The following is a 20,696-nucleotide window of genomic DNA, read 5'->3' on the forward strand; positions in this document are numbered from 1 at the left end:
CAGGCCGGCGCGCGCACCCGGTCCCCCTGCATCGGCAGGCGGACGCGCAACCACTGCGCCACCAGGGAAGCCCCCCTTTCTTCTTTTAAAACTGCTTCATAATCTGAGTCTTTTGAGATCTGTAATGAGGGGGAACAAATCAAATTTTAGGAGGTTCTGGCACATGAGCAGTTTGTGAAAATAAATGCTACAGAATTTAATTTCTTATTAGAAACACCTGCAGCTAATTCTGTGACCTGAAGATTTTGACTAAGGCTATAGTGCTGAGTTGTCCTCATACAGATACCTAAAGAAAGTGTAGCATCTTTGTTTTAAAGCACTAGTTGCACTTTCTTAAGTTTAATGGTTGGTCTGATTATCCATAGCCCATTTAACTGATGTTCATTCTTGATCTTATCCCTCCCCTCAAGAAAATTCCACAAGATACTATCAATCAATGCAGAGTTCTGAAATTTTGTTAAGTATGTCACTGTTCTCTTTTACCAGTGTCTTTATCTTAATCTTTTCTTACTCTGATCAACAATATAACATCAGTTCAAACTTCAGATCAACACAAATCCAATTTCGTCATTCTCACATTTTATCTTTGTTCTCTTTGCCGAGGGATAACTTCTGCCCTATATAAGGCAGGGTAAGTACATCACCACATATACAAGTACTCCCTGCACACCTACACACTCCCCTACACACACACACACACACACACACACACACACACTCACGCACGCACAAACACAAAGAGCAGACTCCTACAGAAGGAAGAGAAAGCCTGAAACAAACAAACTTCTGTGACAAATGTCCCAAACCGGACCAAAAATAGCCCTTCTGCACAAAACCCATCAAATCAATGCAAAAAACCTTACCATCTGGTTACTGTCAGGTCTGCAAGTGCGTAAGAGATGACTCTGTTTTTATACTTGGATTTATTTTTCTTTCACCAAACATGTTGGGTTTATTCCACTGTGTGTATTGTGTCTAGAAAAGGCATATTTGGTCCTCCTTGTTCAGATAGTCGTAGCAGATCTCTATCAAAGCACTAGCATTAGTTTGTACTTGTCACTCCCAAATGTGATTAGCTACATTCACTCTTTTTTATGATTGAGTCTCAGATTCTGACGAAGTCCGGTTCTGAAATGGCCTTTCTTACTGTTTCATGCAAACTAAGGCCATAATAATTTTACCTCACTTTACCACAGCTTCCCACACAGAACTCCAGTACCAGAAAAACGGCAATAACAACTCCAGAAAGGAGTGAGGCCGTGAACAGTGCCCAAGAATCATCCTCAGTGGCCTTGTTTGAAGACGTTCATGATGTAAATCCTGGTCTACACTGCCAGGTTTCCCAACTCCTGGAGTGTGAAGCCCTGACTGAGAGCTTCCCTCACACACAAGCCCAGCACAGCTGCTTTTATTTCCCTAATAATGAAAAGAGCAGAAATACATCTGTTTTCATGCTTCGCTGTTGACAGCTCACCAAAAAAATGTGCATTCAACAGTTTTTATCCAAATAGACAGAGACATGTTGGGTCCAAAACACAGAGAGGTTATACGATGTTTTGGTTTTAAATTTGTGCAAGAAATTCAATTTTTACATTTTATGTCATGCCTCTAACAAATCTCTCTTCATATTCTGACAATATTCTTAGTGAGGTTCCAGACTGTTTCCTGCAGTGTCACTGCTGTGTGTTGAAACTCATTTCTACTTTTCATAAAGTATATTTTGAGATAGTTATTTGATAGAAATGAATTATGCAAAGCATTTCAGTCTTCAAAGCAGGGAATGGTAAAAGGTACAAACACACTATAATGTGCATATGATGTAACAGAGACATGTGAGCAAAGAGTTAATTCCTTCTTTATTGTTATCTGATAGTTCTTTAGATTCTCTCCCTCTAAAAAACCCAGCCTGAAAGAAAAATGTTATTTCTCTTTGATAAAACTTGTGTATAAAAAATGTTCAGTTTAACAGATTCATATTTTTCATAGTCTTGGGATGACAAAACATGAAGTGTGATTTTACCACTCATGAAGCAGAGAGGGGGTGAGGGGAAATAAGATATACAGCATGTGAAATTGTATATCCCTCAAAGGAAAAACATTTTCAAACATGTCTTTTGAGGATGCCCCGTGTAGATTAGTAGCCACAGTCTATGATCAACATGAATTTCCAAACCCACATGTACTGACTTGAACATGTTGAGACTCAACTTCAGTTATGAAGCCTATATTCTTTGGACAGGCATTTATCACCTAACAAACCAACAATAAGTAGTCACTGTCCTTTTATAATTGCTTGTTTTTTTAAGAAAAAAAACTATACTAAATCATTGTGAAACTATTTGCCATGTATTCACACAATGTACTGTACTCTGTACAGAATTCACAGATGAAACCCTGTTCTCCAGGTGTTTAAAATCTAAATTTAAAAAAAAATGCAGTCAATCCACAGGTTTAAAATGGAAAGAGTATAGAAAGAAAGAAGTAATATAAGGGCCAACTTCCCCAGTTGTAAAGTAGGTGTGAGTGAGAGACCAGCAGTTAGATTTTTTTTTGTTCTTGATCTTAGAAAAATAGGCATTTTCCAGGAAAGGGAAAAACCAGAAATGGGAGAAGAAAGTGGTAAGCAATAGTACCCTTTCAGGTTTTTTATTTCTCAGCTTGCTTCTTCCTTGCCTATTTACCTTTAAGTATTCTTTACTGCGCAGAACCCTGTTCTCTGCAGCTTCTTTCTGTAGTTTTGCTCAGACCAAGACTCCAAAATTGCATTCTGCTAAACATTGTTCTCTGTGATGATTCATCATTTACAGAGAAGAAGGGGTCTGTTAGAAAGGATTCTGTGCTAAGAAACAAGGGACCTGAATTCTAATGCTAACTCCTCCGTCAATTGGGAATTCATTTTGGCCAAGTCCACTAAACTGCTCCATGACTCAATTTAACTCATTGATAAAATGAGCATAATAATATTTGCATTGTCTTACAAAAATGTTGAAAGTAAAGAGCATTTGCACATTACATGTGTTCTATATTATTATTCTTAGTAAACCTGCCAAAAATTAATTCTAAATTTAAAACTAAAAGCCAGAAATGAATTTTTCATTTACTCGGTCATATGGAATTTTGAAGCACGATGAAAAGATCTCAAAGTGGCCCTAGGAAATAAGTGGTAAAACAAACCAGCTTTGCCGAATACTGGGAGTTATAACAACTTCACCCTGCCTCCAGGCATACTGGTCTTTTTCCAGTTCTCATGCATAGCTTTTTATCTAATCAATGAATTTGCTGATTTAAATACAGGTCTAGGAAAAACAGTTGTGAGTAGCTATTTTATGGTTCTTGCTTCCCTCTCCAACCATATCTCACAGTATTTCCCTTCCCTCACTGTGCTCCAGCCATAACGGGCTCCTGTTGATATCAAGCCTTTGTCGTGGTGTCAGTAGTCCAGAGCACTACTGACACCCTCACCCCATATCTTCATCTGGCCAGCTCAGTCTCATGCCTCAGATCTCTGCTCCCACATTACCTTCACAAGGAGCCTTTCACAACCATACTCTCTCCATATAAAGATGCTCACCCATTATTCCCTATCACATCATTCTCACAGCACTTACCACTTTTATCTCATTCGTCTAGTATATGATCAAATGAAAAAGGAATTATCCTTTATTCCTCTCTTTCCCTCATGCCTGTGCCTAATCTGTCAGCTAGTCACTTCCATCTCCAAAATGCACTCAGTAAATGTTCATTAGTTTCCATCTCTGCTGTCATTATGCTGCCTAGTTATCAACATCACTGCTTTAGACTACCACAAAACCCTCTTACCTGTTTCCACATCTATCCCCACATATTCAATTTTTTTTCCAAAATAATCTTTTTTAAAAAACTGAAGTCATATTCTTCATGTACCTATTTAAAAGCCTCCAGTGTTTTCCCCATCACTTAGAAGAAGATCAAAACTCCTTACCATGGCCTGCAAGAGCTGACCACTTCTCTAACTTCACCATCTACCTTCCCTCCTCACGCTGCACAGCCATACTTTTGTTGGCTTTCTTCCTGTTTCATCAGAGCATTCACTTGTTGCCTGTGCTTGAGCATGTGTCTCTCTGACCTTGATATGACTGGTTTGCTCTCACCATTCAAGTTTTATCTCAAATACCACCTGCTAGACATGCCCTTCTTGACTGTCCTCCACTCCGTCACTTTCCGTCACATTATTGTGTGTTATTTTCTCCATAGCACCTGTCACTATCTGAAATAATACTATTCTTTTATTTGTTGACTTATAAATGTTCCTTCTCTCCCACTGATATGTTAGATAATTGACAGCAGGGACATTCTTTGTCTTACTGTGATTTCCTTAGTCTCAAAATAGGATTTATCAAAAGAGTAGATGCTTAATTCAAATATTAGTTAAATTAATAAATGGTTTATTGCCTGTCTTACTCATGAAAATGTAACTTCCACGAGGGAAGGAACTTGCCTATCACATATGTTGCTTTAATCTTATTACCCAACCCAGTGCTTGAGGAGTACTCATTAGTTAGGTTTTAGATATTTTTTGAATGCAAGAGAAATAAATGACTGAATCTGAAGAAAATAATAAATGTAAGCATTTCTAGGCTATAATTCAAAATTTATTTGTAATGGATAGTGTGGTAGCAGAAGTTAGAAATGCTAATATCTTTTGGCAGCCTGTACAAAGGGCAGGTAGACAAGAATTTCCTTCAAAAGACATGATTGGGCCAGTAAGTGTAGATTCTCATTTCAGACCAAAGTACTCAATCTCTTAGCTGCTAGGATCATTGCCTACTGGTGGCTCACAGGTAAGTCCCTCCCCAGGGTTTGCCCCCCCACCCATGAGAGCTGCCTCACCCAGAGTGATGGTGCTCACATCCAGTGCCTGTTAGATACTGGGGTATAAAGGCACAAACACTTTGGCCTCATCTAGATATTGTCTGAGAGCCTCTGTACAAACTGCATCACATATTAAGTACCCCTCTTCCCAGTCTTGCTTCCCTCTTTCCTCTAGAGGTATTGTTCCTGTACTTAAATTTCTATCAGAGCTTATTCCCTAGGACATCCATCTAAGAGAGCTGGCTTTAGGAATAAGTTCTAAAATGGGATTTTGGAGTTGAATCAACCTTTATCCAGCAGCCATGAGGATCTATCACTGATAATAGGTGGAGTTCAGAGAGACTGGCATGCTGCCTCCATGCAATTGGGATGGGATATAAATGCAAGGAAATACGCTGATAATGGAAATATCTCAGGTGTCGAGAGGTTCGGGAGAAGTCATAAGTATAAGGAATATGGAATCAGATGGTTGTTGCCGGAAGCTACTGAGACCTTAAAGAAAGTAATGAAAATGTCATGAGCAATTAATTACCAATTCAAGTGAAATGTGAAAGCCAGAGACCTTGACAGCATATACAGAGACTCACTTCCGTAGCGAAAAGCACAAAAAGCTGAGGATCAGACCCAGGGCTTACACAAGAGTGTTGTAGAGAAGGAGGAGTTTTCAACCCTCTCCTGCAGGAATCTGACTGGGAAGGAGTAAGACCCTGAAACTTACAATGGGGGCATCAGGGTCAATGTACTTGAAGAAATCCATTATTCCCTGTTAAAGGTAAGCACTTAAAAGTGATGTTGAAGACTCTGCCTTACAACATAGAAAGAAAGAGCTGTTCCAAGATGCAGGAAGCCTATTTACAAAGCAAAACAGATCTAAGCACTGCAGGAGTGTACTGCACTGAATGCCTTGGTGCACTACCTATGCCCCATTAGGGGTCAATGCTCTCATCCCCACAGTTGCTGATGGTGTAGTCTGCTGCTGCTCTCAGCAGAGTCCTCTCAGGGATTGCTCTCTGCTGAAAGGAGTTGCCTCTGTGAGATTATACCTCTTTCCAAGGAAAGCTTGCATCCAGTGACTAGTTGATACAGGGGTACAAAAGACCTAGCCCTCCTGCCTCAATTTGGAACATCTGTGAAGTGCAGTCCCACTTCCAGAGCTCTTTGAGGGTTGGCTGAGTCCTCTGCTGCAATTGCACTGCAGTTCTTCAGCTTCTCTTTGTGCCCAGTCCTACCTCTCTTACTTTTCAAAGTGCTGTTAAAAAGAGAACTCACCAATGGACCATCTCAGACTAATTTTCGTTAAGAATCTGTTTTTAAGAGAACCTCACCTGTGCAATTATTAAACTAAGGTTAATTTATGACACATGGCTTGACTGTGAGTTATTAATGGTTTTGACTACAATTCCAATGTTTTTTTGTTTGTTTTTGTTTTTTCACTACACCATCAAACAATTCTCTGACGCCAGTTTGTGTCCTAGAATTCAACTCAATTCTGACACTATCTCCCTGGAGACTGGGTCAGATTCCACAGGTTAAGGACTCAATCCCACAAGACCACCAACCACTCCCCTCCTTCAAAGGGCAAACAAGACCAGATTATCACCTGTGCTTCTGACTGACCTGCTGTAGATCTGAGGTTCCAACAGCCCCTCCTTCAGTTAGATTACTTTGCTAGAGTGACTCACAGAACTCAGAGAAACATTGTACTTAACTAGATCACCGGTTTATTATAAAAGAATATAACATAGGGACTGCCAGATGGAAGAGATGCATAGGGCAAGGTATGGGAAAATAGAAGAAGAAAATGGAGCTTCCATGCTCTCTTTGGGCATGCTACTCTCCCTACATCTACATGTGTTCACCAATCCAGAAGCTCTGTGAGCCCCACACTTTTGGAGGCCTCATTACATAGGCATGATTGATTACCCATTGGCCTTTGGCTCTCAATTCAACCTCCAGCCTTTATCTGCTCCCTGGAGGTCAGGGGGATGGGACTAAAAGTTCCAGTCCTCCAATCACATGGTTGTTTCCCCTACCAACTAGGCCCCATCCTTATCTGTGGTCCAAGTCATGTCATTTACATAACAAAATATGCCTTTGTTTCTCTCATCACTTAAGAAATTCCAAGAGTTTTAGTAGCTCTGCAACATAAATGGGGACAACCAAATATATATTTCTTATTATAAATCACATTACAGTTATTGTGATTGTCATTACTTTTTATATGAGAATACCATAAGTAAAGCATTGATGTTGTACAGGAATAAGCAAAACATGGAGGTACCATTTTGAGACGGTCACCCTTTTTCACTTTAGGGAAGAAATAGCATGGTGCAATATAGCTAGATAATACAGCTAGATAAGTGGAAGATGCATAAAACAATAGACCATCAAATAGGTAATGTAGGCACTAAATTTATATCATGTACACCATATCACTCAGTGTTTCACAGAAAGTGTGTTCTCATATGGATGAGAATCTGAATATAAGCAAAAATGTCTCCGAGAAGACACACAAAATTTCATAAAATCCGACCATTCAAATCATAAACTATATTTGGAGAAAAAACTTTAAGGATCTGCTCAAAGCTTTTGTCTTATTTGAACCCTAATTGTAACAGCCTTGATTTTCTGGTTTGGGTCTAGCTATGCATTAAAAATATAAGTTAGGTGTATGTGTGTCATTACAGCTTGTTAGAGTAATAGGAGAATGGATGAGAAAAGATTATTTGGGGAAGAGACAGAGCCATAGAAGTTGGGGGCAGACCAGTAGTAAGCAAGATGGTCTCTGAATAGGAAAATATGGGTTCAAAGTGTGGCTCTTCTATTTCTTTTTTTGTGGAAATTATTTCACTTGGTCTCCTTATTTTAAAAAAATCTGGATAAATGTGGTTGGCAGAATAATTGTAAGCAGATAGGTTAGGGGTTCCCTAGAGAAAGAGAACGAGGAATGGCTTTCTTGACTTAAGAGAAGTTATTCTGGCCAAAGTCATTTTGTGATCTAAGCCTCGCCACAATGCTTGCCTTTGAACAGGTCTCAGTAATAATGATCTTATGGGGAAAAAAATAACAAACTGTTATCAGGCAAGAGAAGGAAAAATAGCAAAGACAATAGATCAGTTGTAAAGACTTCCAGTTCTGTTTCAGTGGTAAAGATAAGCCTGAATCATTTTCTTGAGCTGTTTCACAGAATTAAACCCACCTTGGGCAATCAACCACTAGATCAACTGTAACCTAAGTGTTGGCGATGTTGACCTTTTCTGACCCTCAGTGACTTCAATCAACTAAAGCTTAGACTTTGTTGACCTGTGCCCCAATTCTATGCTGAATTCCCCTCTGCTCAAGCCCCTTCATGAATATGCATTTGCCCTTAGCTTAAAACTTCCCCAATTTTGCTCTTTGGGGAGACACTGGTTTGGGAAAGATCCTCAGTGTCTTCCTTACTCAAAGCAGTAATAAATTCTTCCTTTTCTCAATCTTTGGCTTTGTTGTGTCTTTTGACTCAACACCCACCAAGAGGCGAACCCAGTTTTCAGGTAACATTTTCACTAGTGATTCCAAAACTGTTGGAGGGCAGGTGCTGGGATTCTGTGAATTTTTCACAAATCTATGGATAAATGAGTAGATGAAGACTGTGTAGTTATTTTTTCTTTAATCTAGGTTTATTCCATTTAAAAAACTGATATTATTCTGGGATTATGTTGTTCCCATTTCTTAGTATTCAAAGCCTTCTTGAATAATATGATGAAGATGGTAGATGGTAGAAGTTTGTATTTTTAAAATGCTCTTATCTAGCAAAAAGAAGAAAAAAGTCAGCAGTCCAACGTCATTGTACTTAACTAGATCGCCAGTTTTAACAAAACTTCGTTTGTTACTGAACACAAGTTTGTGTGCCCTATGAACAGTGAGGCCAAATAAACTGAACCATAGGAGTCTGAAGGAAAGAAAAGTTTATTTCAGGGCCAAGCAAGGAGAATGGGTGGCTTGTGGTCAAAAACCCCAAACTCCCTGATGGTTTTTAGGGAGAAGTTTTTATAAGCAAAATTTGGGGTGAGGGCTGCAGGGTGTGTGACTTTCTTCTGACAGGCTGGTGGTGAGGTAACAGGGTGATGCTCCAAGAATCTTGTGCTCAGCCAGAAGTTACCATCCTCAACCTGGGTGGGGGCCTTAGTTCTGCAGAAGAACTCAATGGTATTGTTGTGTATATTCCTTGAGGAGGAACCAGGACCCTGCCTCAAGCCTGCACTATTGTTTCTTGACTGCTCCTCCCTTCTTTCTGCATTCTCTCCCTTCCTGGATTAGCAACTGTTTGAATCTACTTTTTGAAACTCAGGGAAGGTCATGGAAGCTGAGTGAAGCCTATTTTCTACAAACAAGAAACAAAGGACACAAAAAGGATTTGTACCAGGGACCCCCACGGGGTCCTGCTCAGTTTCACTTTGTTTTTAATTTTAGTGACCTATGAATCACACAAGTCTGGGAGCTGTTACTATAGTCCTATTTTGTTGGGTGGTAACTTCCTTGGGAGCTTCCCAGGTGTCATCTGAAACTGACCCTGTATGTGGAGAGCAGGGAGAGACCAAAGAAAGAGGTAGACCGCTCTAGGTTGGTAGGTGGCAAGTTTAATAAGCAAGGGAGCTTAATTTACAAAACTCATATTGAACAGCCCAAGATAAATAGATCTAGCCCCCACTCACCAAATTTTAAAAGTTTAAACAGAGGCTTTAACTGGGTTAAGTCACATACACAATCCAGATGTTCTCACTGTCACATTACTATATCCTTGTGTAGCTTCTAGTACAAAGAAGGCAAGCAAGGACAGTGGAGGGAGTGAGCAGCTTCCAAATAACTGGCCCAGCTCACAGGTCAAACTGGCAGTCACATCTTCTTAATGACCTTCCCTAACACACTTCTCTATTTTTCAGGGAAGACATTGAGGCCCCGAGAGGTGAAATATCTTCCTTATGATCTTCAAATTAATCAGTGGCAGCACCAGACCTAAAACCCAGGCATTTTCATTCTTTTATCAATGGTCGTTAACATAAATTTCTGAAGAATAAAAAGTCTCGGGCTTCCCTGGTGGCGCAGTAGTTAAGAGTCCGCCTGCCGATGCAGTGGACACAGGTTCGTGCCCCGGTCCGGGAAGATCCCACATGCTGCGGAGCGGCTGGGCCTGTGAGCCATGGCCGCTGAGCCTGCACGTCCGGAGCCTGTGCTCCACAACGGGAGAGGCCACAACAGTGAGAGGCCCGCGTACCACAAAAAAAAAAAAAAAAAGTCTCATTTCCATCCAGATTTTTTCCTTTGCTTTTTCTTCCACCCAGAGTTTCTGAATAGTAAAAAAAAAAAAAATAGAGTATTAAAGAAGTTCCAATGTTTTTTGGCTTATCAAAACTATCATGCATATCTAAATTTATTCACATTTGAGCAGAGAATCTAATACAAAAATATTGCCTTTCCACTTGTGTTTACTTTAGAATTGATTCACCCTTTCAGAAATACCTAACCCATCATGCAATTCTGTCCTAATAAGTGATAGAAGCAAGTGACAACATATCAGCCCAGCAGGTGACAAGCGTTCACATCCCAAGGGAGTAAGTACTTAGAATTCTCAGTTGAATTTAAGTGGCTTTGGAAAAGTTTGCAGAAGTTAGAAACTCTTTCTAGTATCCTTTGGCAGCCTATTGGAAGAGCAGGTAGCCAAGAATTTTACTTTGAAAGATGAATTGGGTCAGTAACTATGGGTGATTTTTGTTGTTAACGTTGCTTACAGTAAAGATAGGCAACATTTGTTTGGAGGTAGTGAAAAACACCTCTGCCCTGAGATAAACAATTTGCATATCTGGAGAGATGACAAAAGGCAGCCTCCCCAGGGACCTGACACTGGCTTTTCTAGGCCTTGAGAAGTGACAGAGTTGTTTCCTTAGCTGCTGGGAAGCATATACTAGGTAGATTCTTGAATAAAACACAAGGATGTAATTTGAATCCCTAGGCATGCTACACTTAGATTGGTTTACTCCTGTTGTCTGAAAATGAAAGTTTTTATAATTGTGCTCATAATGTCTTTGAACTCTGAGCATCTGCCTGAAACAGCTGTTTCTGATTAAAATTAAACTGAAAATTTTCACCAGTGGAGAATCTGCAGCAGATAAAAAGGAAAAATTGTGGGTATAATGGGGACAGTGCAAAAGCTTCAGCTTCTTCTTCTCACTCCAGATTATGTGCCAGAAGCCCTTGCTCATTTTATTTGGAGAAATAGAAGGAGTTTAATGTTAAAAGTGGGAAATCTTTGAAGATACAGGACCTCTTTTCAGCCACAGTGCTAAGACTTCAACCAGTTCCCTAATAGAAAAAAGTATTTCAGTCTTCCACAACAACAAAAATCAACATGTAGTTGACTTTAAATATTCTTAGAAGCATTTTTTAAATTATAATAATTGTGTTTGGGGAATTTATAATTCCTACTATTAATGGGAACTGTATGGTTAATTCTAAATTCATACTTTCTAGGCTAGGTGATAGTACCCAGTTATTCAATCAATACACTAATCTAGGTATTGCTATGAAGGTATTTTGTAGATATGGTTAGCATTTACAGTCAACTGCCTTTAAGTAAAGGAGATTATTCTCCTTAATATGGGCAGGCCCGTCCAATCAGCTGAAAGGCTTTAAAAGCAAATACTAAGGTTTCTGTGAAGAAGAAGAAATTCTACCTAAAGACTTCAGAATCAACTCCTGATGTTTCCAGCCTGCAGGCCTGTCTTACAAATTTTGAACTTGCTAGCCTCCACAATAGCAAAAGCCAATCTTTGAAATAAATCTCTTTATATACATACATATATATATGTTGTCTACTTGTTCTCTTTCTTTGGAGAACACTGACTGCTACGTCTTCCAAATAATAAAAACTTTTTATATGGATGAAAACAGTCTTAATATTTGCAAAATGGTCATCACTGTTCACCATAAACCAGCAATTATTATAAATTAAAACCCTCTCACCTACTTTCCCATCAGCATGATTTTTATTTCTACACCTCAATTCCTCATTGGTTACCCCACCCTCAGATATATTATTGCTTGATTAGTTATAATGAGAAGTCAAATATAAAAAACAGAGGCAATTCTCTTAAATTTTCTTTCAAAAAAAGTGATTATGCCTACTTTAAATAGGTGGAAAGAGGGGTCATGTATTAAACTCTTAAAACTATTACTTATCAATATTAAAGATATTTTAAAAACCTTCCTCCGCTCCATCCTCAGCTAGTTATTTGATAAAGGAAGGAGAGGAGAGAAGGGAAAAAGGGAGAGAGAGATTGAAAATAATTTGACGCTGTTTACTAGAACTGCAACAGACTATTACCTAATTTGGGAACTTGAGACAAAGAAAAAAGTGGACATTTTACTAGCTACCAGGGAATTATTCTACCATCAAGAACTTATAGGAAAAAAGATTAGATTATGGTACCTGCTCATCTAGTTCATATTACTGGAGATAAGATGAGTAAACTATGATCCCTATCATCAATTTTTTTTTTTTTTTTTTTTTTGCCGCATAGCGCGGCTTGCAGGATGTTAGTTCCCCTGCCGGGGATTGAAACTGCACCCTTGGCAGTGTAAACACAAGAGTCCTAACCACTGGACCGCCAGGGAATTCCCTATCATTTACAGAGAAAAATGCTAGACACCAAATCACAGTGGCAAGGTCACCATTTATCTATGATATTTATCTTTAACCTTGTATATCAATTCTGCTACTTCTATGTCTAAAGGATTGTGCAAAAAAAAAAGAGGAAATAAATAGCAAATTTTATGACCTTAAGTAGCTTATTTTTTTTTCTTTTTTAGTTTATCCAAAATTTTAATTCGTTTGAAACACTAGCTCAGAATCTGTGTCCTTCTTGAAATTCAGCTACTGTCAAGTAGAATTGCTAGTTTTTGTTTCTATTGTTTTTTGCCTTCAAAAAATAATGGTTTATTTCTGATAGCTTTTACAGTTTTCTTGTGAAGATTATTTTTAATGTATGGTATTTTCAAGGGATAATAATATATGAATATCTTTGTGTCATACATTGCATGTAGAAGCCATTACTTCATAACCCAGAAAGTAAGCTAAAAAGGAATGCAAAGACAAAGAAAATTTTAAAAATTTTACATGTTTTTATGTTACTAATTAGCATCCTTTCATTTCAGCTTGAAGAATTCCTTTCAGCCTTTCTCATGAAGCAGGTCTAGTGGTGATGAACTCCTTCAGCTTTTGTTTGTTAGCCAAAGTCTTTATCTCACGTTCATTGCTGAAGAATAACTTTGCTGGGGAAAGTATTCTTGGTTGGCAGTTGCCCTATGGGGGTTCCCTTGTATGAGACAATTTTTTTCTCTTGCTGCTTTTAGAATCCTTTTAAGTAGCTTAAATGTTAGAACACAAATGATCATTATGTTAGAGTTATTATTATGCATGGTACAATACTGCCAAACGTAGTAGCTTAAAACAACATAAATGTATTATCTTACAGTTGCTGCAGGAAAATGAGAGCAGCTTAAGTGGGTGGTTCCAGCTCAAGATCTCTCATGAGTTGTAGTTAAGTTGTCATCCTGGGCTACACTCAACTGAAAGTTTGACTGGGGCTAGAAGATCCTCTTCCAAGATGGCTTCCTCATGTGGATGCTGGCAGAAAGCCTTATTTCCTCACTGCAGGAACCTCTCCATAGGGCTTCTTGAGTGTCCTCACAACATCAGCTGGTTTCTTCCACAGAGCATGATTCAAGAGAGCAAGAGGAAAGTTTATTTCTTTTTTTTTTGGCCGTGTCACATGGCATGAGGGAATCTTGGTTCCCTGACCAGTGATTGAACCCATGCCCCCTGCAGTGGAAGCATGGAGTTTTAACCACTGGACCACCAAGGAAGTACCAAGGGGAAAGTTTCAATGTCTTTTGTGACCTAGCTTCAGAAGTCACTGTCTGTCACTTCCACAATATCCAATTAGTTATCTGATTTAGCCCTATTCACTGCGGAAGGGTACAACTAAGATTATGAATAACAGGATGGGAGAATACTTGGGTCCATCTTTGATGCTGGCTAGCACAGTCATTAAATAACAGGGACAAAAAGCACATTTTAAATCAACAAATACATATTCATAGAGTTAAAATGAACATATTAGTTCACGGGGCTTCCCTGGTGGCGCAGTGGTTGCGCGTCCGCCTGCCGATGCAGGGGAACAGGGTTCGCGCCCCGGTCTGGGAGGATCCCACATGCCAAAAGAACATATTAGTCCTGAAATGATAACAGCATAATCAGAATCAGACAGAATACATCATGTAGGGTTTTCTGAAAGAGGTAAAGACTTTTTAGGTGGATCTTGAAAGACTGATTTTTGATGGACAGAGAACATTTAAAGTGAGTGCATATTCCAGTTAAGTGTACATGGCTATTTTAGTAGGCTATTAAAGGTAAGAATTACTCCCTAAGAGAGCCTGATCACCTAGCATTAAATCAAAGTTTACAGCACCATTGTAAGAGTGGGTAAAACACATCTCAAAGTAAACTTCTATTAGGAATCTGAGGCTACCAGAAATATCCAAATGTTTCTTTAAAATAGATGTTTTATTTACATAGATGTAAAGAATAAAAAGCCACTGTAATGAGTAACAAATTTAAGGAAATGTGCTTAGTTAAATGCACGTTTTCCTTTTGTCCACATAAAAGTGTATGCTATTAATATCACACATACATGCAAAATACATTTTTTAAAAGTTTCTCATTATATCGTGTAAACTAAAATTAGTGAGTAGGCTTGAGTTAAAAATCAGGTTATCAATAGACTGTCGATCTTATCAATCTAAATTGTCTAATTTGCTGGATGCTGGTTAAATCATCTGAGCAACCTCTGCATTATAATTTGGCATCTCTTCTATTTGCTGTTCAGTAAACATGAATATTCGGTCTGCTTGGTAGTTTTAGTTTTCATTACAAGTTAGTCACTTAACTTTATAAATCAGTTTCCAGTAAGTTTGTTGTGAGCCAGTTTACAAGACTTGATTCATCACCTCAAAGTATACTGGCAAAAAATTCTTAGGATCTGGAAAGCTGAAGAACCAATCTCTGGAATGCAATCTCCACTTTAAATCTTCTTCTTTGACTAAAGCTCTATCTGAGTGACCAGTGACCCTCTCAAGACAAAATGATAACAAATTGGGACAAAATTTTCCCAATTTTTTAACTTATACTTTGAACAAATCAAAACTATGTCTGGTAAGAATCAAAAATTCAGAAGGGAGAAAACAGAAACTTCTATTAGAGAAGTGAGAGAATATAAAATCCTTTACTCTTCCACAGAAGAGACTTGATGTTATATTTTCTTTTAAAGATAATTAACATATCTGAATGTTTCTATTTTGCATGGCATATCAGGAAGAATAAGATGAAGAATTATCAGACATGAGTTCAAGTCATTGCTCTGACTCTATTTATCATGTGGCATTAGAACATCACCCCAATTTTTACACTTCAGTTTCTTCAACTCTAGGAACTGGTGCTTTGGTTAGATTATCTCTAAAATTCCTTTCGGTGGAAAACTCCTTTTATTTTTCTACCAGCTACCAGTTGCAAATCCTTCAGGAAAATAAGATAGTGTAAATAGTTCTGGTAGAAGAAAAAAGGTCAAAACAACAATAAGGGATTATGTCCAAAAGAAAAAAAAAATCTAAACTTCTGCTATTATTGCAGATTTAATTAGTGTGCTTAAAAACATTCCATAATTATTATTAACTCCCCTAATTTATTCCATCCACATGGGGATTACAGAGAAGAACAGAGCAAAATTGAGGCCAGAATTCCAGTAGCTGAGATATTATAGGTCAAGAGTTTGAAATGTTGCTATACTGTGAGAGACACATAGAGGGACATCCACCAGTTAGCCTTAGCTTTTAAAGTACACCTTGCTCATTTCTATTAACAGATGCAAAACTCCAAAGTGAGTCCCAGACGTTCATACAGAAAAAAAAAAAAGGCTCCTACAAAATTAGGGTCACCCTAACCCTTTTTAAAAAGGCACTATGTGCTTCTTCCTTATCTGAAAAATCTTAGCTATGCTTTTAAGATCACTCTCACAGGTTTTATGAGAAAATACCTCCCTTCATCCCACTGACTACTGCATGAGCCTATGTATGTGATAAGCATCAAGCATTTTGAAGTGCCCTGATGTCTTTATAAACAAACTTGTCTGGCCTCAGACCCAGATTACACTGTGTTTTTCACTTGGGAACAATCAGTAAATGACTGTTAGAAATTGGGAAATTTGCAGAGAAATCTACAGGAAAAATTCCCCCAGTTTTTAAATATTCCTCTTTTAGGAAAAATCATCATTCTGTTGTGTAATTCATTTGATTTTTGTAATTACATTTTTCTTTCACAAATATTTCTACCCTCTTGGAATAGAGCTTAAACTGCTGTGTTTTATGGAAAACACATGATGCCTGATTTTTCCTTGAATCAGAGTATTTCTCAAGTTATCCCAAATATATTTTATTTCCTTAAAAGGCAGTTTGGGGGACAGATGGGAAGTATAAAGCCCCTTATAATCATTAAAAGTACTGACTTCCTATACACTTTTCCTGTCAGGTTCCTATCAGCATTTTCATCAAAGAACTGAGCTATTTTCCAAATATGTTGTTTTGCATAGTATGGTAACAGAAGTAGGTATAATAATGTGTAGAGTAAAAACCAAAATGAGAAATTTTCTACAAGAGATAATATAATGACATAATGCAAAATTACTTTTTTAATGGCAGCCAGTGGGGGGGGAAATAGAAAAAGAAAATATATTGTAAACTTTAGTGGAAAGAGCATTGGGCTCAGATTTGAGCTGCCATAGTTTTCACTGCTGGCTTGCCTTGGAAAGACCTTTGCTCCCTCAGCTATACAATGAACAAGTGATTTCCCTTCAGGCTTAAAAAGCTAAGACTATATTTTTAATTTATCCTGTATGTTATGGGCTGAATTATATAACCCTGCAAATTCAAATGTTGAAGCCCTAAACCCCAGTGCCTCAGAATGTAACTATATCCAGGGCCTTTAAAGAGGTGATTAAGGTAAAATGAGACCATTAGGATGGGTCCTAATTCAATCTGACTGGTGTCCTTATAGGAAGAGGAAATTTGAACACACAGAGAGCCACCAGGGTTGCATGTGCACAGAGGAAATAGTATAATAAAATTAAAGTAACCCAGTTTCTATTTCTTCCCCTTTACATCACTGTGATCACTGTTTATTTTAAATATAAGTCTACATGCAAAAATATGTAGTCACATAGGGGTTTGAAACTGGAACTAGGCAGAAGCAAGCTCAAATGATTCCTTACTGTTAAGAATTTACTCTAGAAATTAAGTCATGTGGTTGAGTCTGCATGTGTCAGCACCCTTATATAACTGGAAGTTCTCTGAATTAACTTACATATAGAACCAATGTTTACTAAAAGATAAGTAATAAAAATATGCTAATTTAAAGCTTACATGTATTATTAAAACTCATCAGTAAGCACAACAATTATTTAGAATTTAGATCACAAACTATTGCCTGAGCCAAATCTTGCCTGCTGCCTATAAATAAAGTTTTATTGGAACACAGCCCCTTCCAGTCATTTGCGTTTTGTCTATGTCTTCTTTCTCTCTACAGTGTCAAGGCTGAGTAATTGGGACAGATACCTTTTGTCCCCCAAAGCCCCAAATGGTTACTATCTGGCCCTTTACAGAAAAAGCTTGCTGACTCTCAACTTAGACCAATAAAAGATTTTTTCTGGGAAGAGTATTTTAACAGATACTGTTTTAGAATTGCTGGTGTTTGGTGATAATAAAGAGCAAAACACCCTAGACAATGTGCACACTTATTGCCTGCACCCAGGTAGACCATTCTCACTGCCTTGACCTTGGTGCCACTGGTGTACAATAAGCTTTTGACTGAGCAGGGCCCTAGGCTCAGACTCCATAGATATTGGGTTTGTGCAACTCCTCACACCACATATTGATTGGGCCTTAGATTCTACCTGGCTGATCCCACAGAGCTATTTGAATATGTAAATATAGGTGAGGTAGAAGAACCTTCTTGGAGAAAAGGGTTTGGATGGTACCATACCTTCTCTTTGAGGCTTAAATGATTAAAACAAATGGTAGCCTATTTCTATTTTACCAACCATTGCTTGAACTGTGCCTTGGATATAGAAAACACGCATACATACATACTGTGAGACAAGGGAAGCTCCAACCAAGGAGAGATGTCAGGAAAGGATGATGGAGATGAAAACGTGGAATGGATAATGTTAGTTCTGGCCAACTTAGGGTTGGGTAGTAACTCCCCAACCAACTCAGCCTGCCTGAAATCTTGAGTGTACTAGGGGGAAAATGGGCTGTGTGGATGAATTTGAGGACTCAAATTCACCATTAGATTTGTAAATCTTGGGGCCCAACTTGTGTGTGTGTGTGTGTGTGTGTGTGTGTGTGTGTGTGTGTGTGTGTGTGTGTGTGTGTGTGCACTCCTGATTGAAGGAAGTAGTATCCTACCTTTTGTCTTTTTTGAATGACCTCAGTTAGTAGTTGCTGGTGACTGAATCATGGCTTTATTATAGCAGATTAAAAGACCAAGATTCGACGGCGGTGAGCCTGAAGACAGACATGGAGACAACAAGAACTAAGTCCATGAGGTTGTCTGGACTTGGCCCTTAGTCTGTCACCCCAGGGAGACAGTAGCCATGGAAGCCTGAGGAGCCCTTGGTGGCTCTGGAAGACAGTGGAGTGGAGACCTCCAGAATACAGCACTGAGTGTCTGCCTCTGCGAGGAATTGAAAGAGTGGGTTTTATGAATTCCTGCTCAGCAGGAAAAAAAGAGAGAGAGAGAGAGAAGAACTGTTTTCTGAGCATTGGGCAAGAGAGCCCTGAGAAAGATTGGAAATCCTACAAGGGTACATGCTCCAAAGTATAGCAATTGGGATTCTAATGTAATGTGACATAAATTTTTAGTCTCTGAATATTAAGATCAAAATATTTAGATTATAGAGTTAAGGATATATTCAGCCAAAACACTCTCTGGTGAGAGTCCACTTTTTGGTTCATAAACAGCTGTATTTTTGCTGTAACCTCACACAGTAGAAGGGTCAAGGAAGGAAGGAAGGAAGGGAGGGAGGAAGAAAGGGAAGAAAAGAGGAAAGTCAGGCCAATTGGGATTCAAATTCTGTTGTCCACATTTCCAAAGCTCTCCTGAGCCATGATTTCCATACTTGCTATAACCTCACACAGTGGAAAGGGCAGGGGAGTTTTCTGGGATCTCTTTTATAGGGGTACTAATCCCATTCCTGGAAGATCTGCCCTCCTGAACTAATAGTCTCCTGAAGGCCCCACCTCCAAATACCCTCACTTTGGGGATTAGATTTCAACATATAAAGTTGGGGGGACATAAATATTCAACCTATAGCTGTTTGGTTGGTTGAAATGAACTTTCTGATCAGCTCACCAAAGTATCATGTTATTGGTTTCAGAGCTGCAAGAAACAAAATGAACAATTTAGTTCAATCTCCTCATTTTTGGATAGGAGAACTAATACCCAAAGATGACTTGTCCAAATCACAGACTCAGTCAAGGCCAGATTGGGAAATCAAGGTCTTCCCATTTCCAGGGCTCCTGGATCACACCTCATGGGAATCTCTGCCATCTCTGGGTAACCAAAGAAATCCTGTGCTCATAGACTCTGCACCACATTGTACCCTAACACAGCCAATGAAGCCACGGGATTATTACTCTGTTACCTAGACAATAGAAGAAATGAACCTCATGGATAGAAATTTGCTCCAGCATGGTTGCCTGTCTTTCCCATTACAGCCAAGCCTGGGGGAAGTGAATTCATAAAAACACCTTTCATTTTCAAAAGTAATTAATCTCTCTGCCTCCAATAAGTCCCCCCCCCCCAAAAAAAAGAACTTTCTGAAATCTGAAAAATAAAAAAGCAGGAAGAGAAGGAAGAAGAGAAGGGGTATTGGAGAAATTTAGGGATCTTTTAGAACAGGAAAGAAGTACAAGCCACCTCAAAAGGCACTGGAATAAGAATAAGCCAACCACCTAGAAACAGGGCAACCTGTCACTCTTGACTTTTCTCTCTGGGGCTCGTGATATTCTCTTGACTGCCTGAGTCCACCTCATTTCCCCCTTGTTCTGCAGCCTGGCTGCTTTCCCAGCTTCCCCTTGCACACTTCCTACACACACACTTGCCCCTTAGGGCCTTCCATTTAAAGTGTCCATGGGGGACACTGGGGACTAGGCCCTGACATTAAATGCCTGCAGGAGAAAACAGAGGTAAGAGGAGGAGGAAGGCCAGGGGAAAAGATTAGAGAAGGAAGGGTTAGAGAAATTAGAAAAAAGACTGGGGAATAAAATGGAAAGCAATGAAAAGATTTTCAACAGTGATGTTACAAGGGCATATCTCATTAAAAATCAAAGAAAAAAGTTATTGAATTTTTAATTAAGGCATAATTGAACTTAGAGCTACCTGTTGCTTATTTGCTTTTCATTTCTATAAAAATAGCTCGAATTCTCCTTAAACATATTGATACAGGAAGCCATTTTCACAATCCCTTTCCTCCTCCCTTTCTTCCTCCTTCTTTTTAACAATTCTTGCCCAATAGAGTTGGGAAATTCTAGCCAGATACCTCTTTTAACAAGAAAAAATGTTTCCGGGCTTCCCTGGTGGCGCAGTGGTTGAGAGTCCGCCTGCTGATGCAGGGGACACGGGTTCGTGCCCCGGTCCGGGGGGATCCCACATGCCGCGGAGCGGCTGGGCCCGTGAGCCATGGCGGCTGGGCCCGTGA

The 20,696-nt window shown here is 39.0% G+C and overlaps 1 long non-coding RNA gene across 1 annotated transcript in view; it reads left to right on the plus strand.

Moving 5' to 3' along the window:
• LOC129392463 (uncharacterized) overlaps positions 1-13,143 on the plus strand; it is a 172,845-nt gene extending 159,702 nt beyond the window's left edge. Inside the window, exon 3 of the long non-coding RNA XR_008618356.1 lies at positions 13,042-13,143. This is a non-coding gene — a long non-coding RNA (uncharacterized lncRNA). The remainder of the gene's footprint in view (positions 1-13,041) is intronic.
• The last annotated feature ends 7,553 nt before the right edge of the window (positions 13,144-20,696 follow it).

Source organism: Physeter macrocephalus, chromosome 10 (genome assembly GCF_002837175.3).
Source record: "Physeter macrocephalus isolate SW-GA chromosome 10, ASM283717v5, whole genome shotgun sequence".
Classification (NCBI taxonomy): Eukaryota; Metazoa; Chordata; class Mammalia; order Artiodactyla; family Physeteridae; genus Physeter; species Physeter macrocephalus.